Below are 15,161 nucleotides of genomic sequence, written 5' to 3' on the forward strand. Positions count from 1 at the left end.
GTTGTGATGTAGTCAGAAGAAGCAGCCCCTCAGAAAAGCTCTAGAGATCGAGAAATGAGGTGGGTGATGGGAAGAACTCATTGAATTATTCAGAGTCAAGAACAGCAATGTATGCAGGTGCATAACTTACTTTGTAACCTTTAGCTTCTGTTTAATCTCTCTTTCTCAAGTAAAGAAAAAGTATCACTTATGCAGTAACTAATCACTTTGACATGAGAGTTTCCTGATTATGGAAGTTTCGCAGAAAAAAAAAAAAGCACTCTATCTGCTCTTCTTTGCACAGTCTTCATCATCTTTACTGAACGCCTATAAAACATTTTACACAAAAGTTTTACATTTCATATGTTATAAAAACAAATATATAAAAACCTGTGTTTGAGACTGCAGGCAGAGGGAGAGCTGGTCTTTAAGTGCTTGAACTGAGAGTAGCTCACTCTGATATTTAGATCTTCCAAAGACTTGTATTTGTCCTGAATGGAGCTCCCCTTCATCTTGGTACAAATATCTTTTAAGATTTATTTTAATGTTTACATCTAAAATCTGTTTCCTGTTCTCTCTGTGGTTTGTGAAGGAAAAAAAAAAAGTTAAGGAGTAAATACAAACATAAGCAGAAGTCACTACCTTGCTCTGTATCTCTTGCTGATGGCAAGATTGCCTATGTATTTCCTAGTCGAGCAAATCCGAATTTGTAAACTTTTATTTGCACAGTGCCCCAGCTGCTGCAGAACAGTCCCAGTATAAGAAATCCATGCCCCTTGCAGAATCCCTCTGCAGGAGGCTGGGTGCCGCCAACACCCCTGACTCACACCTAGACCCTTCACCAACACCCTCTACCTCAGACACCACTCACAAAAGGCTGGCTTCTGTGACATCAGTAACTTAATTCTCTGTGTGTGATTAGTTCATAACAGCACACTTGCTGTAAGAGTAGGACAGATGCAAAGAAACAAACAAAAAAAAAAAGTTTGCTGTCAGCAGATCTATACCTTACCTAGTGAGGGATGTGCCCGCTCTCTTCTTGCATCCCTGCAGGTCTGGCCTCCGGCCCTCTACTGCTGGCAGGAGGAAATTACACAAACGGCTCAGGGATGAGAAACTTCTCTCAACTCGCAGGGATTTCATTCCAAGAAGCAGCTGAGAAGCATGTCTAAATGAGAAAGACAATTCTAAGTTAGGAAACGTATCCCATCTGTGATGCTGAGTGAGATTTACCCGTGAGCTTCACAATTAAAATTAGTAAAATTAAAATACTGCTCCTATTTGCAACCCTGTGGAATGAACACACATTCATTGAAACTGTCTGCAGGGGAAAAGCTAAATAACCTCATATCAAGTTAAGTGAAAACATCTCTGAAAATTTAGTTGCATGGCAGAGAGAATTGATTCATAGCTGTAATTTAATCAGATGAGAAGAGTATGGTAAGCACATAACCTAAAAATGACGTCTAAAGTTAAGCCAGTTACGAAGGAATTGGAATAATCAATATAGCCAAACCAGTAAGGAATAAATCAATTTGCAGCCATGTGAATTAATTTCTACCACTTTGCAAATGCTAGTGTGTTTTGAATTGGGGATTCAAAGACTTCATTTGAGGGTAACAGCCCCCCTGTAATTACACAGATTCACGTATATTTTTATTCTACAAGTGCTGGTTAATTTTCATTCTTAAGTTTCTGGTTTATCTATACAAAAAAGACCTGAGGGAGGAAGAGGAAAATGATCCTGTGTGTCACTGACTGTTCTCATCCTCCTCTGACAAGGAATCAAGAGTGTGTCTTATTTCAGCCAACTAAGGGATTCTGTGAAAATTGTTGGCTTATCGGAGCCTATATGGTAAAGAAATTGTTACTGTTCCATTATTCAGAGAATGGTGTTTCTGTAAGAGCATGCATAGTGTCAGTGGAATTACTCCTGGCTATGAAGTCACTTAGCCCCTTGCTCAGTATTTAGTCTGTTTTATTCTCTAAATTACAAAGCTTGTAATGAACGCTTTTAAATTGGAATGCTATGCCTCCTGGCCTGTTAGCTAACCATTTGCTTTCTGAAGTCTATATATATTCAAAAACTCTGACAAAAAAAAGCATTAACAAGTAGCTTAGCTCTTGTACCTATATCATACTGAGCAAGTTCCCAGGCTACTGCAAGAGCCCTGAGCCAGCTTTCCAAGGTGATGAAAAACAGATTTCCCAGGGATCAGAAGAGACAGGCAGAGTTTAATGATACCCAAGGTTATTCAGTTCACTAAAATCAGGCCTGTAAACAAGAACCTGATACAGAAAGAGACAGTCAACTTGGAGAGATTTGGGTATGAACTGTATTTCCTTCTCTTTTGGCCAATTTTGATATTCCCATTTAAAAAATGAAACACTCTAATATGTGATAGTGCTTTTGTACTCAATTCAAATTAAGCTTTTTTGAGCTCTAGGTCACCTTTGGAGGCCGCTCCATGAGGAAAAGTAGTGCCTGAAAATTTGGGCTTTCTTTTTTTCAGATGGGTAATCAGAATTTTCTATTGCTGCACAGCTAAGTGCAGCAAATAGTTGAAGATACATCATATGATAGGAAATTCTTACGGTCTGTTGTGGTTTTCAGTGGTGGTGGTGGTGTTTTTTTCTTGCTAGAAATCACTGGGAGGTGTAGAAATAGCAACCTGGGAAAATCAAGACTTTGAGGATGCCCTGGTTGGCTATATAAGCAATGTGGCTTACAGCTGTGTCCAAAGAATGATGGACATGAAATTAAACAACATGTGTAAGAAACAAACACATGGCACTGGGTTGCGGTACTGTGAACCGAGCACATATTTGTGTTCAAAAGACACAAATGGGGTAAATGGAAGCTTTCAAGTCAGACTTTCTGACATCAGATTCAGTCTGTACTGCTACCAATAACTCTGAGCAAGTTTTTGAAGGTGAAGTTTTTGGGCAGAGACTTTCATTGCATAAAACAAAAATGATTCCTAGAGGTGATTCTTTCTGATTTGCGATACTTGCAGGAATCTTTAAAATACCTGGAAGTTAGACAAGAAACAGCCAATAACATAAAAATGTTGCAGTTATCTGTGCAGTAACATGGATACTGTGCTTATCTCCCTGGCAAAGATAGTCTGTTTGCCATTAGTTTAACTGTTTAGATCACCTAATCCCATTTCTATTTTGGGTGTCCTAAGGAAAACAGTTCTGATGAATGAACTGGGTTTGTTAATAACTGTGCCAGAATTTAGGTCTAGCGTGTAGTAGATGAGTGCAGACTATCCAAAGCGTGATACTGGAGTGTCGCACAGTATTGCACCTGTGTAACTGTTTCACTTGTGTAGTAATTTGTCCAAATATCTCAGTAGTTTGATTTTTTTTAAGTTAATTCTCTTTAAATGTGTAAAAGTGTCTCATAAATTATAACTGCGGCAAAATAAGAACTGCTGTGTTAATGAAGATGTGGGAAAATAACTGAGCTAACAACTGTGAGACATTTCGTGCCGTAGCCCTTGATTATAAAATTCTAACTGAACTCTCTGCATCTCTGCATCTGTGCTGGCCGGTCACTCCCGTCTTTTTCTCCTTCATGCAGAACATTTACATTTCCAGCTTTTTCTTAGGTTTGTATGGCTGAACTACAGCCTTTCAAGCTTTCAAATACCAGAAGTCAAAGCTTGTTTTTCAGCACACTGATGAACTTATTTCAAGGAACAAGGTTATTGAATGTAAGCAAATAAATGTCAGAAAAATCAATTTCCTTTTGTTGGTCAACTATTAGTCGTCATTTAGAAGTGCTTGATTAACAGAGAAGAGGAAACACTGCTGATGTTAATTTGGACAGATCAGTGTGTCTTTCTGTGCTTTTCACAAGTATTAATGAAAGTAGAAAAGAGCTGTGTTATGTTCTGGGGCACCCCACTTCAAACAAATGAGTAAAGCTCCCTGTTACGGTTGTGTTCAGACATTGTAACCTCGATTGGTTTCTTTTAGAGCTGCAAACTCACTATTGCCTTACAGATAAGCATGTCATATAATGCACCATTATAGACAGACCTCGCTCTCTTTGCCACAGGCACGTGATCTCTCTTGTGTGAGCAATGCCATGGACAGCCAGCCAGGTTATTTTTGTATTGGCTCAGTGATCAGTTTGGGTCTGGCAGGTGCAGCACCAGGCAAACACGGCTAAGTGGTTTTCAGATCCAGCTGTGGCCCGGGAGCAGGCTCCATGTTTCCCCACCCGAACCTGGCATCGTGCGCAGGTGGGTCCGGGCTGGGTTCCCAGCGCCAGGTGAGAGCAGGAGCATGGTGGGTGATGGAGAGCTGGCCTCTCCGCAGAGCTCACCCGGGTTCAGCAGCGCTCGTTGGCCTAGATTCGGTGCCAGCCTCGCTGGACGTGCACCAAGTCATGCTTTCATGCCTCGCAGAGCTGTGAGCAGAGGGTAGAGACTCCTAGACTGCCTGCCTTTCACCATTACTCAGAGTCCCGGATAACAGATCTGCCCATCCTTCAAAGGACGCACAAGATTTACAGGACAGTAATACTGGCAATCCTTTTGTGAGGATGTGAAATGTTAATAACATACAGGAAGCAAACCCAGGCATGAGAGAAATAGTGTTAGAAATTCCCAGTGTTTGTGGGGATAGTGAAATTCTGTGGTGCATCATCTGTGTGTGCTTTGGCCAAAAGGTTAGACTAGATGGCTTCTGGGGGGTTTCTTCAATCCCACATGATTTTATAGCTGAAACTCAAGGACTGTTAGCAGCACCTCTGTTCAGATGCAACATTTATTCTTGCATGTTTCATATCGAACATATGCTGCTGATTATTTGCACAGGTCATTGTTCTCATCTCTCAGAATAGGTAGCCACCAGTTATTGCAGTGGGTATTACCGGCACTCTGGTTTTATCAAATTCTTCGGTCTTTTACACAGGTGTATTGATACTCTTGATGTGTAGCTCTCGTTGCAGGATTTTTTGTCATCAGCTCATACAGCTTCTCTGATTCCCACCAGTTAGAGTTGGCAAACCATGCTCTGTAATTCAGATTCAAGTTGTAGATGGCATTTGAACACCCAGGTAACTGTAATGCGGCAGCTTACAGCTTGGCAAGAGCTGAAGTTTCCCTCTCGGGAGGTGACTGAAGGATGTTTTAAGTGCTACCTAGCAGAAAGCAAAATACTGATTGGTCACAAGTTCTCTGACAGCTGACAGGCAAAAAATAGCGTGCCAGGGTAGAAGTGATGTATTTTGAACAGTGATGACATGTTGAGTTAGAACATAAGGCAAACAGAATAACAACAGATTGATTGAGAGGATGAGTGGAAATGTGAAATTTGTGTGAGGATGAGTGTTGTAAAGTGGCCTTGATCTCATGCCCGATATGTTTGATTGCTATCTCTGCAGGCCTGCTGCCATTATCTTCAGGTAGGAAAAAATATGCATGAAAGATATTCAGTTTTCACTTTTAGCAGTCATCCTGCAGCAGCATCACTAAAAGTAAAAAACCCAAAATGTTTGAAAATGTGAAACTTCCTGTAAGAACTGGGTGGGGGAGGGAATCTCTTCCTTCATCAGAGATTGAAAAAGAAATTAATCCAAAGTCAAGGATCTGCTATTTGCTTGCAAGCAAGCCCATCTGGGTCGAAGCAATGCAACACATCCATGTTTTATATCTCCATGAGCTTCCGACTGGAGCAGATTTTCCCTCTGTGTCTGACAGTTTGTGTGATATCTGTTGAGCTAGGCCACAGTTCCACCGAAAAATGATCATCAGGATAGACCAGTAGGAGCAGAAGGCTCATGACCTCCTGGGATTAGGATGAGTTTGATAACCTAGGATGAATATTATCAGATCTAGCCAGGCTTTTCCCAAGAACAGTTCCTAAAGTGCTATTTCAGTAGCAAACTTACTGATACATACGTTTCTAGGTTTAACATACACTTCAAAGGTCTATTCTTTATGTTCAAAGCCAGGTCAAAACTTTGAAGATCCAGAAGAGGTTGGTGTTGATGGCACCTTTCATTTAAATGGAAAGTTGTGTGTATGATCCCTACGGTTCCAAAATCTTCCTGACTGCGTAGTGCAGGAGCTATGTCAGTAGCTATTTACAGTATGCACATGGGTCAAAATTAATCAACAGTAGTTTATCAGAGAGATTAATCTAGGAACTTATGTTTTTAAATGAAAGGTTTATATAGAAATTTCCCCTGCTGTTTTGTTGGTGGTGGTTTTTTCCTCTCTTTGTGTGTCTGGGTCTCCAGGCAAATCAATAGTGCTCCTTTAGTATGGCCTTCTACTGATTTTATTAGGCTGTTTCACTACTGGCTTCCAATCTCTTGGCTCTTTCCTTTTGGCAGGCCACGTCATAAACCGTCATTGCAGAATCCTGTTCTCAGTATCATGCAATTAACACCAGTCTTCGCAAGGAGTGAATGAGGTCAGGTTTATCTGTCAAAACAGGGCCTTGCTTTCCAGGCCAGCTGGTAGACATGAGCAGCCCACGGCTCTGCAGCCCACCTGTCTCCCATCAAAGACCATGTGCTTGATCATCCTGCTGCTGTCGCCCTGCCACGCCGCAGACTTCAGTGCAGAGATGGCCCCATCACGCACAGCGCTGAAGGTCTTATGTCCACACATGGCATCTTTATAAAACAAAAACCCACCAAGGCTGGAATTGTATTCAAACTGTGGAAAAGGTCAAACCACAGGAAGAAACTAACCCTAATCTTGTTTACCCGTGGACAAGCCAAGGCACAGACAACCACCCTTTCTTTCCCATCTAAAAGGCAAATCACAGTATAGAAGCAGGAGTCCAGTTTGGTGTTCTGTCTTTACAGGGAATACCAGCATAAAGATCTCGTGTCTTTGTGTATCTGGGAGATACATATATATACACCTCTCTATATATACAAATTAGTTTTCCCAGGAAGAAATCCCGATTGAAATGACCTGGCTCTGGGTCAGGTTCTAAACAAGCCAGCAGAGAAACAGGGATGTTGACTATGGAAAGCATTTTGTGCTTAACAGCTATTGAACACTGGACTTAATATTAATCGTGTTATGGCAAAACACACCATGTGCTGTAGTGTACTGGATAGATCTCATGAAAAATTCATCTGCAAACATTCCTGGGCTCTGCAGAAAAAAATAGCCTAAGAGAATATTTCTCATGAGAAAATTATCTAGTTTAAGAATTTAAAAAAATAAAAAAAACTTTACATTACTGTTACCCACTTCCATGATGACCGTGGGAAAAAAAGTGAAGAGTAGCTATACAAGAAAAAAAAAGACAAACACTTGAAATCCATTTCTCCATGAAAAATATTGGAGAACAACTAGGACAAAGGTACTTTCTATGATGCCACCACAAATAATGCTTCCAGTGTGCTTAAGATGCAAATGTGTTACACTGGGTGCTATGTGCTTCAGAATAATTTCTTATTTATCACATTTTGCATAGTGACTTTAATTATGTCTTACTGAAAACATCGATTTGCCATAAACTGCAGTATATTTCTTATTACTATTTTGCTGTTTTCATAGCTCCAGAGTATAAATACAGTGAAATGTTTGTTAGGAGATATTGAACACTATAAGAATGTCTTGGTTCTGCTTTTGAAAACTGTCAATTAACAAGAGTTCTAATTAAGAAAAAGGGAAAAGAAAAAAATGCAATTAAAATTGAGGCACTCCATAAATTGTCTTTTTTGCTTTTCAAATATGTACAGTTTTTGCAACATAGCAAAACAATGAAGCTCTAAAAATACAACATGCCAGAAAGAGATTCTAAATCCTATCTAGAAAGTTATAAACATGTAATTAAAAAAGAAAGTGATAAAATAACTAATTGTGGATTTAGTCATATAATTAAAAAAGAAAGTGATAAAATAACTAATTGTGGATTTAGTCATAAAATAACTACATACAACTTAATCAAAAAAATCTGTGGTATTCTCCCTGTTTTATGGAATTTAATTTTTTACTAATTCAGTTAGCTGACCGCATTCCCTGTACCCTAACATCAAACTCAGTGAAGATAAGCTATGTAAACAACTTGGCCAAACCAAGACAGAACACTTTTGACATAATGTTTTTAACTTTATATGGGATCTTTGAGCATTGCAAACTGACCTAGCTCAAGTTAGTGGTGCTGGGATTTAGCAGTGAAGAATCTGGAGAGGAAATGTTCACAGACTTTCAGATTGACTTTTTTTTTTTAATTGGAGAATAAAAAAGACCAAAAATATTCCTATGAGCTCTTCAGCAGTCCCAGGATTTCTATCAAAAAGTACATGCATTTGAATAAAGCCATCCAACTCTACAATAAGAGACTGAGTTTATGTGCTACTAAAACTGCTTTCTGGAACCCAGATACTGCACCTCCGAAACATGCTAATTGTCACTTGTTTATTTAAGGATCAGTTTCCCTCAGGTTCTTTCCTTATGGATGCCCCCTTTTCAATAAACAGCATTGTGTTGGGAAGGCCGGTATTGGTGGTACTTGCTCAGTTAGTAAGGTGCCCTAAGTAACAACCACCTATAACTCATTCTTGTTGTCATTCAAATGTTAACAGGGCAGCAAAAATTAACTTTTACTGGAGAGGGGTGATTTCCCCAGCGTATGAGATGAGTAATTACACTGGTGAAGAGCTGTTTAACTCTTTCTTCATTAAAGAATAAAAGCAACTCCTAAAAGAAAAAAACTTCGAAGAATTTTGGGATTTCCCCAGTATGGATCAGAAGAGATTCTTTTCTTTACACACTGAAATTTTTATAACTCAAGAAAGCCATTTTGTGACCAGGTCCAGTTTGAATCAGTATTTTCTCCAGCTGTTCACTCTACGCTCCATTTTCTCCACGCACAATTTAACTCATATTGAGCTCCATTAGTCTCTCCCTACATGGTTAGTAACATGCCCGTTTTCAGTTCATTGATACCTACGTCTGTGGCTGTCCCTAGTTTGGTGTGTTATGTATATGTAACACTGCACCCTTTGCAAAGCTGAATAACTGCTTGGTAGGAGGGACGTAAATAAGGTGAGCTCTAAAGTTGAATTGGGAGCAGGAATCTTGCCTCTGTGTCTTCAGATGGTGTTTTGAAGTCTGTACCTGTATGAAAGTAAAGCAAGTCTATAGTCACAGAAGAAAGTAAATAAAGGGGAGGGATGCAGTGTGATTATCTAGATTTTAAAAGGAAAAAAAAAAAAAAAAAAAAAGGTAAGACCAAATCATTGTTTTCTAACAGAAGTATAGATACAAAGAGCCAGACCAGCCAAGGGTGTGGAAGAGGACAGTGACTGGTAAGAGATTAAAAGAGCTGGGAAGAAGGGAGCAGATTAAGGATTCGGCAGACAGGAGAATGACAGACACTTCTTGAACTGAAGGTGGAAGCAAAGGTGTGTTGCTGGCTGGGGATTTCAGGAACTATATTGGTACAGATTAAAGGTAACTCCATACCAGAAAGAGAGAGCATCCTCAGCTTACCCTGTCAAAGCATTGCAACAACCAATTGGACAAATTCCCTTGGTTTACAACTTTAACTCATTGCTTCCAGAGTGGGGAAGGTGAAGTAGAAGAGATGGGGCAAAAGGTATGTTAATGAATCTGGGATGGGATCCAGTGAAGTGGTGAGGACCTACAGTAAGATATGGAAATGTCAAAATAGAAAAGCAAAAGGAAAGAGGAACGATTGAGAAGTAGAAGAATATTTCAGAAACATAATGGATCCTGGTAAAAAGATGGCACAGCACAGACTTGAAGCCATGTGTAGTTGTTTTAGGGGAGGGAAATGAAGGCAAAACAAGATGGTAATAAGCAATTACTGAGAATTTAATTCCATTCTGTGTTTCTTCTACACTTCAAAATGATGATAAAACACACAAGGCAAATCAGTGGAGGAGAAAGTCAATTACAGTAGCAAATCAATTAGGGTAAAGAGTCAAACCAATCAAATTTGCAAGGTAGCTAATGAAGGACAATTAACAACGAGTGGATCCAGTGCTGCTCAGATTCAAAAATGAAAGGAAGACACAGAAGTGACATCAAGTTTTAGAGGCTACAGAAGGTGCCCTATTCCAAGGGAAAATATGCTGTGGGGCTGAACAATTTGTATTCAGTAGGCTTTAATAGCCAACTTCAGGATGTACTAGAGTGAGGGAAAAATGACTTTATAAGCTCGTATTTCTCTACTGATATTTACTGTTAGAGTAATAGTGAGAGTCTAGCATCCCACCTTACCTGTTACCAATCTGATGGCTGGCTCGAAGCCCTCCCAGTATGCCCCATTGACATCTGTGGAGTTTACTTAGACCCCAACCTTTTTGAACCAGCTATATTTAAACTGTTTAAGCCTGCTTGCCCACAGTGGAAGTTCCTTTATTTCTGAGGATTGAGAACATCCGAGATATCACAACAAGGCAGCTGTGTGCCTAAAATTATGTATTGCAAACACTCTTCAGGAAGGGAGCAGCTCCATGCACTACTGTCAGTCTTAAAAGTTATCTGACCACTCTAATATCTGAATGTGAGGAAGGAACAGCTTAGTTTAAATCTGCCTGGGTTGATTCTTGTATAAACATTTTTACATTACAGATCCTTCTTCACACATGTGAAGGACCAGTGACCTCCTTGGCAGAGGCCAGGAAAATGTTTGCTGTGGAGGAACAGAGATTAGTAATCCAAAATGTGCTGCTAATGGTGTTGTCATCTTTTATAGATTTCCATTCAGTCTTAGCTAATACTTGACATTCTTTCTTATACCATAGCACACTTTATTCTAAATTGTCCCTACAGAGAACAGCGCTGCTTGATATACTCAGAATTAGATTGGCTAGATGATCTTAATTCAAGAAAGTACTGAATTTGTCTGTGGTTCATCTATAATGCACTAAAAGGAAAATTCCCCAGCTAGACAAGTAAATTATGAACTCATAAGTCTATGTGTTGTAATTTGTGTATAGTAATAACTTATCTTTAAGGAGGATTGAAAATGTGAATGGAGAATGTGAATTGAGTCAGAAATAATTGCTTATGTTGAAACCCAGGGATGAATTCTAAAGCTGAACCTAAAAGTTATGGTCAGATTTTTGCCTACCTGAAGGGCTGTCTGCCAGTCATGGCCACACTGAAGCTGTTACTATTGGCACAGCAGGTGCTAGGAAGCAAGTTTTTCCTATAACAAGTTTTCCTATAACAGATTTTATTTTTTTTACTCTGAGTTTCCAGTCATACCATTAGCTGTATTATAGCTTCCTAAGGTTTTGCATTCTGACAGAGCTATTTCTTTAGTTGTTCTGTCCATATGCTTGATGTGGAAGTAGTCAGCAGCTTAAGAGTTACTTTTAATGCACTTTACTTCTCAGAAACCCTAGCCTTTTTTAACTGAAGAATATCCATTTTATACCTAAACCCCAAAACAACTCAGCTAAAGCTGTAATCAATAATTTTACTCCATCATTAGGGTTACAGATCTGTACATAACACATTGCTGGCATGTTCAACTGTAGTTATAAGCTTGATGGCTCTGGTCTTTGCAGTTCTTTTTATATTTATTATTTTGGACTCATAAAAATGCTTGCTCTTGTGAAATAGATATTATTTATTTGAAGTGTGTTACCTGTCTAAAGGATCCAGCAAAACCCTTTTTTAGTAGGGACATCGTGATGTGTTGGTGTTGAGGTTCTTTTCCCTCATGGGCCTGCTGAACCGAGGCTGCTGTTGTGGATCAAGACTGTTGTTCATTTTCCTGTCTGCTCACTTAGCTAATTAAAATAACAAATCTTCACAGCTGTCTGCTTCAGATTCATCCTTATCACCATAAACTAATTAAAATAATGCAACTAGTTGCAACTCATTAAATATCAACTATACTTTTCATATAATTATAAAACTTAAAATCTTGGTACCTCTTTGCTCTTTCTTCCTTAGCTAATTGTAACAGTTTTCTTAAGATGCCTACATGTTAACTTACGTTTTCCTTTGTGGGCTTTTTCTTTCCTGATATGTTCTTGCGATTATATTTTGGTAGCCTCCCACTCAGTCTTTTCCCCTGTCACGCTTAAGTTTTCTGAAGAGTGAACATCAAAAATACTCAGGGTTCCTATTCAATGTAGATGGGCACCCTGTAGAGTGCATGCTTGCCCAAAGCTTTTAAGTCTTCTTAGGGGACTGGGGAAATCACAATAGGGACTATAATTCAAGAAAGCATATAAGTGCTGGCTTAATTTTATTTCCCACTGGTAGGTTTATTCATGTGCTTTAATATGATACTGAATCAACATTGTGGTCTGTATGTAAAATTCTTTCTAAAATGAAACAGATGGGGTTTTCTTACTATATAGAGATGAGAGATTCCCAAAATGAAAATAATGAAATTACTTTTATTGGATTTTTTGTATCCAAGGAAATACATGTTGCCTAAAAGCTATAGGAATCCTAAAGTAATTGATTAGGCAAGCATATCTGTACTTTGACGCTGTGTTTATAAAACAGTAGGAATCTAGTGCTACTCTCTTATAAAAATAAATAAATAAATTCTCCCACCAATTTTATCATGGATTTTTCCTGCACTTTAACTTGGTATTCTTCTCAGGGAGTAATGTTTCTACACACTTTTGAAGCAAGTTTAATCATTTATTTACTGCAAGACCTTCACTTTTAATTAGGTCTTTTCTGTCTTTCTTTTCTTACATGTTTCCCAAGAGAAATTTTTCTTACACTGTTCTGTGCTGAACTCTACTTCTGTTTTGGCAGACCTACTTTCAAAGGGCTCCCTTTCCTCTTCAACAGCTGACAGACATTTTCCCAGTACCAACAATTACTACCTTTCTGTTTTCTTTGTTCTATTTTTGCCCATTCACTGTTTCCCAGTTCTAAAACAGGGTCTGGCCAAAACCAGATAACAAAACTAGAAGAAAATCCAAGTTACAATTTGTTCATCCTTGGTGTTTTTCTTCAGATCTGAAATTGCTTTAAAAGCCTGAGGAAGAATACCTACCATACCTCTGCACAGGAAAAGCAGTAAGAAGGGATCATTTTGCTTACCTCTGCAACATCCCTTCCTGCATCTTACAGCTGCAGCTGTGAGCACACAATAATTGTATGTGCTGTTACTCCATGAAACTTAAAAATATTTGCTCAAGGAAAATACCTTGACACATACACTGATTGTCCTTCTGAACAAAGATCGCTGTGTGAATTGAGTTCTGTGTCTTGCAGTTGCAGTTCCTTGCTCTGTAGCCAGGCTGGGCAGGTACTTCTTCAATGATGTGCAAACAGGTGGGATGGGAGCTGCACTTCCAAATGGCCAGTTACACAGCCAATTCTCTTACATAAATACCTGGTTTGTGTCCTTAGCTAAGGTAATTTGACAGCTTTCCTCTTCACAAGTGTAATTGCACATTCCTGATCATGTGAACATCCTGCTATTTTGACAACCCATGGGCATGTACATTACTAGAATCCACCAGTTTTAGCCAAACACACAGTGTGAAACATAAAATAGTATTATGCCTTTTTTCCTTCTGGAATTTAATTCACAATAAAAGAACTGAAGTGAGTCATAAAGAGTGAGGAATATATTCTAAAGGGGCAGTTCCAAACGTTCTTGCTTTATGTTCTTTATTCTTAAAAAGTCTCTCATTTTATTCTTTTTCTGCCCTTTAGCAGACTTGTTTCCGTGCTCTCCACTAAAATAAATGCCTGAGAAAGTTTAAACTGTTCAATTTATAACATTCTTTTTAAACACTGCAGGTACAAAGACAATATATCAGAAAAACACAATGAAGCAAGCATTATTATTAATGTTTTCCATGTTGCTTAAATTACAAGAAACAATCAAGTCCTGCAAACAACTTGCTCTCTTGCATTATGCTGCTGAGCTGCAGCAATGGTTTGCCTTTCAAAGTTATTTAATTTGTTTGAGCTTCCTGCCCATTTTTCAGTACGGTATTGTTGAGAGGACATCAAAGTTCACCTTGCTCACTCTTGACAAAATTCAAATGAAGAGAAAACCAATGATTTAAAGTAGCACCTGGGGAAATCAAAGCCTGATACTAGCAGGAAGCACACACTTGCTCCGCAGTTGCTTTTTGTCAGTTGAGATATCGGTAAGCTTCAGTTAAAAGTCTGGTTTACTTATTTTCAGCAGTGAACAGGGCAGAGAAAGCTGGTCTTGAAGAGAAATGTGGAGCTTAAGGGCTCATCCAGACACCAGGCTACACTCATTCCTTCACCACAGAAAGCTGCTAAGCTATGCTTTGTTGAATGTGAACTTGAGTTCACCATCACATGACAGTTCGATCAAACACTTTTTTCCCTTTGTTGTGAAGTCAGGTGGCAAAATGTCTTCTGTGAAAACAGGACCCCTGACAACTCTGATTTTTCACTGTCAGTACAGCATTCACTAAATTCTGTGCCCAAATTAAGGCAGTGCTGTTAGTTGTTGGCACATGCATGTATATATCTGATACATCAGTATAAACATTTGTAAATATTTATATAATATCAACAGTTACATTGGGATGAACTTTCAATGCATATTGAAAATTAGTATTTGACATTTTCCCTATTTCCTTTGTGTTTTATAAACTACACTGTCTTTAATTCTGCCCTTGTTTTGTCACATATTAAAAGGTGTAGCTTTTTGTTCTTTTTTTCTGGCATACACTGACCATTGAGATGTGCAAACAAGTTAATGGGCTTATCTTCATGGCCACAAGTTATTCGCAAAGCAGTGTGCACATTCAAAACTGAAATCACCACGGAAAGCTTTACCTTGGAAAAAGATAAAGCACACCTGTCAGAGACAAGTCAACACCTTTCCACATGAGAGCTATCTTACTCATGCTTGGAGAAGATCGTGATTGCTTCCCATTTCACTGAACAAAACTGAAAACAAAAGTGTGTGCATCGCTTGTGGTTTAATTACATTTTCCACCTTTTCACCTTGATCTCAAATGACTTTCAGATTGATGGGCAATCTGGGGCAACCTGGAGTTTCTGAAGGATGGTATAGTGTAAACTTAGCACTGGCACTGCCATTTGAGAGGTTTTGTTTGTTTTGGTTCTTTTTGTTTTTTTTACTCTTGATACACCTTTACATCTTGATACACCTTCAAAATCAGCTGAAACATTACATATGCAAGAGGCAGAAAATTAGTGATATAAGTACATGTACATCGTGAG

This window comes from Cygnus atratus, chromosome 6 (genome assembly GCF_013377495.2).
Source record: "Cygnus atratus isolate AKBS03 ecotype Queensland, Australia chromosome 6, CAtr_DNAZoo_HiC_assembly, whole genome shotgun sequence".
In the NCBI taxonomy this organism is placed as follows: Eukaryota; Metazoa; Chordata; class Aves; order Anseriformes; family Anatidae; genus Cygnus; species Cygnus atratus.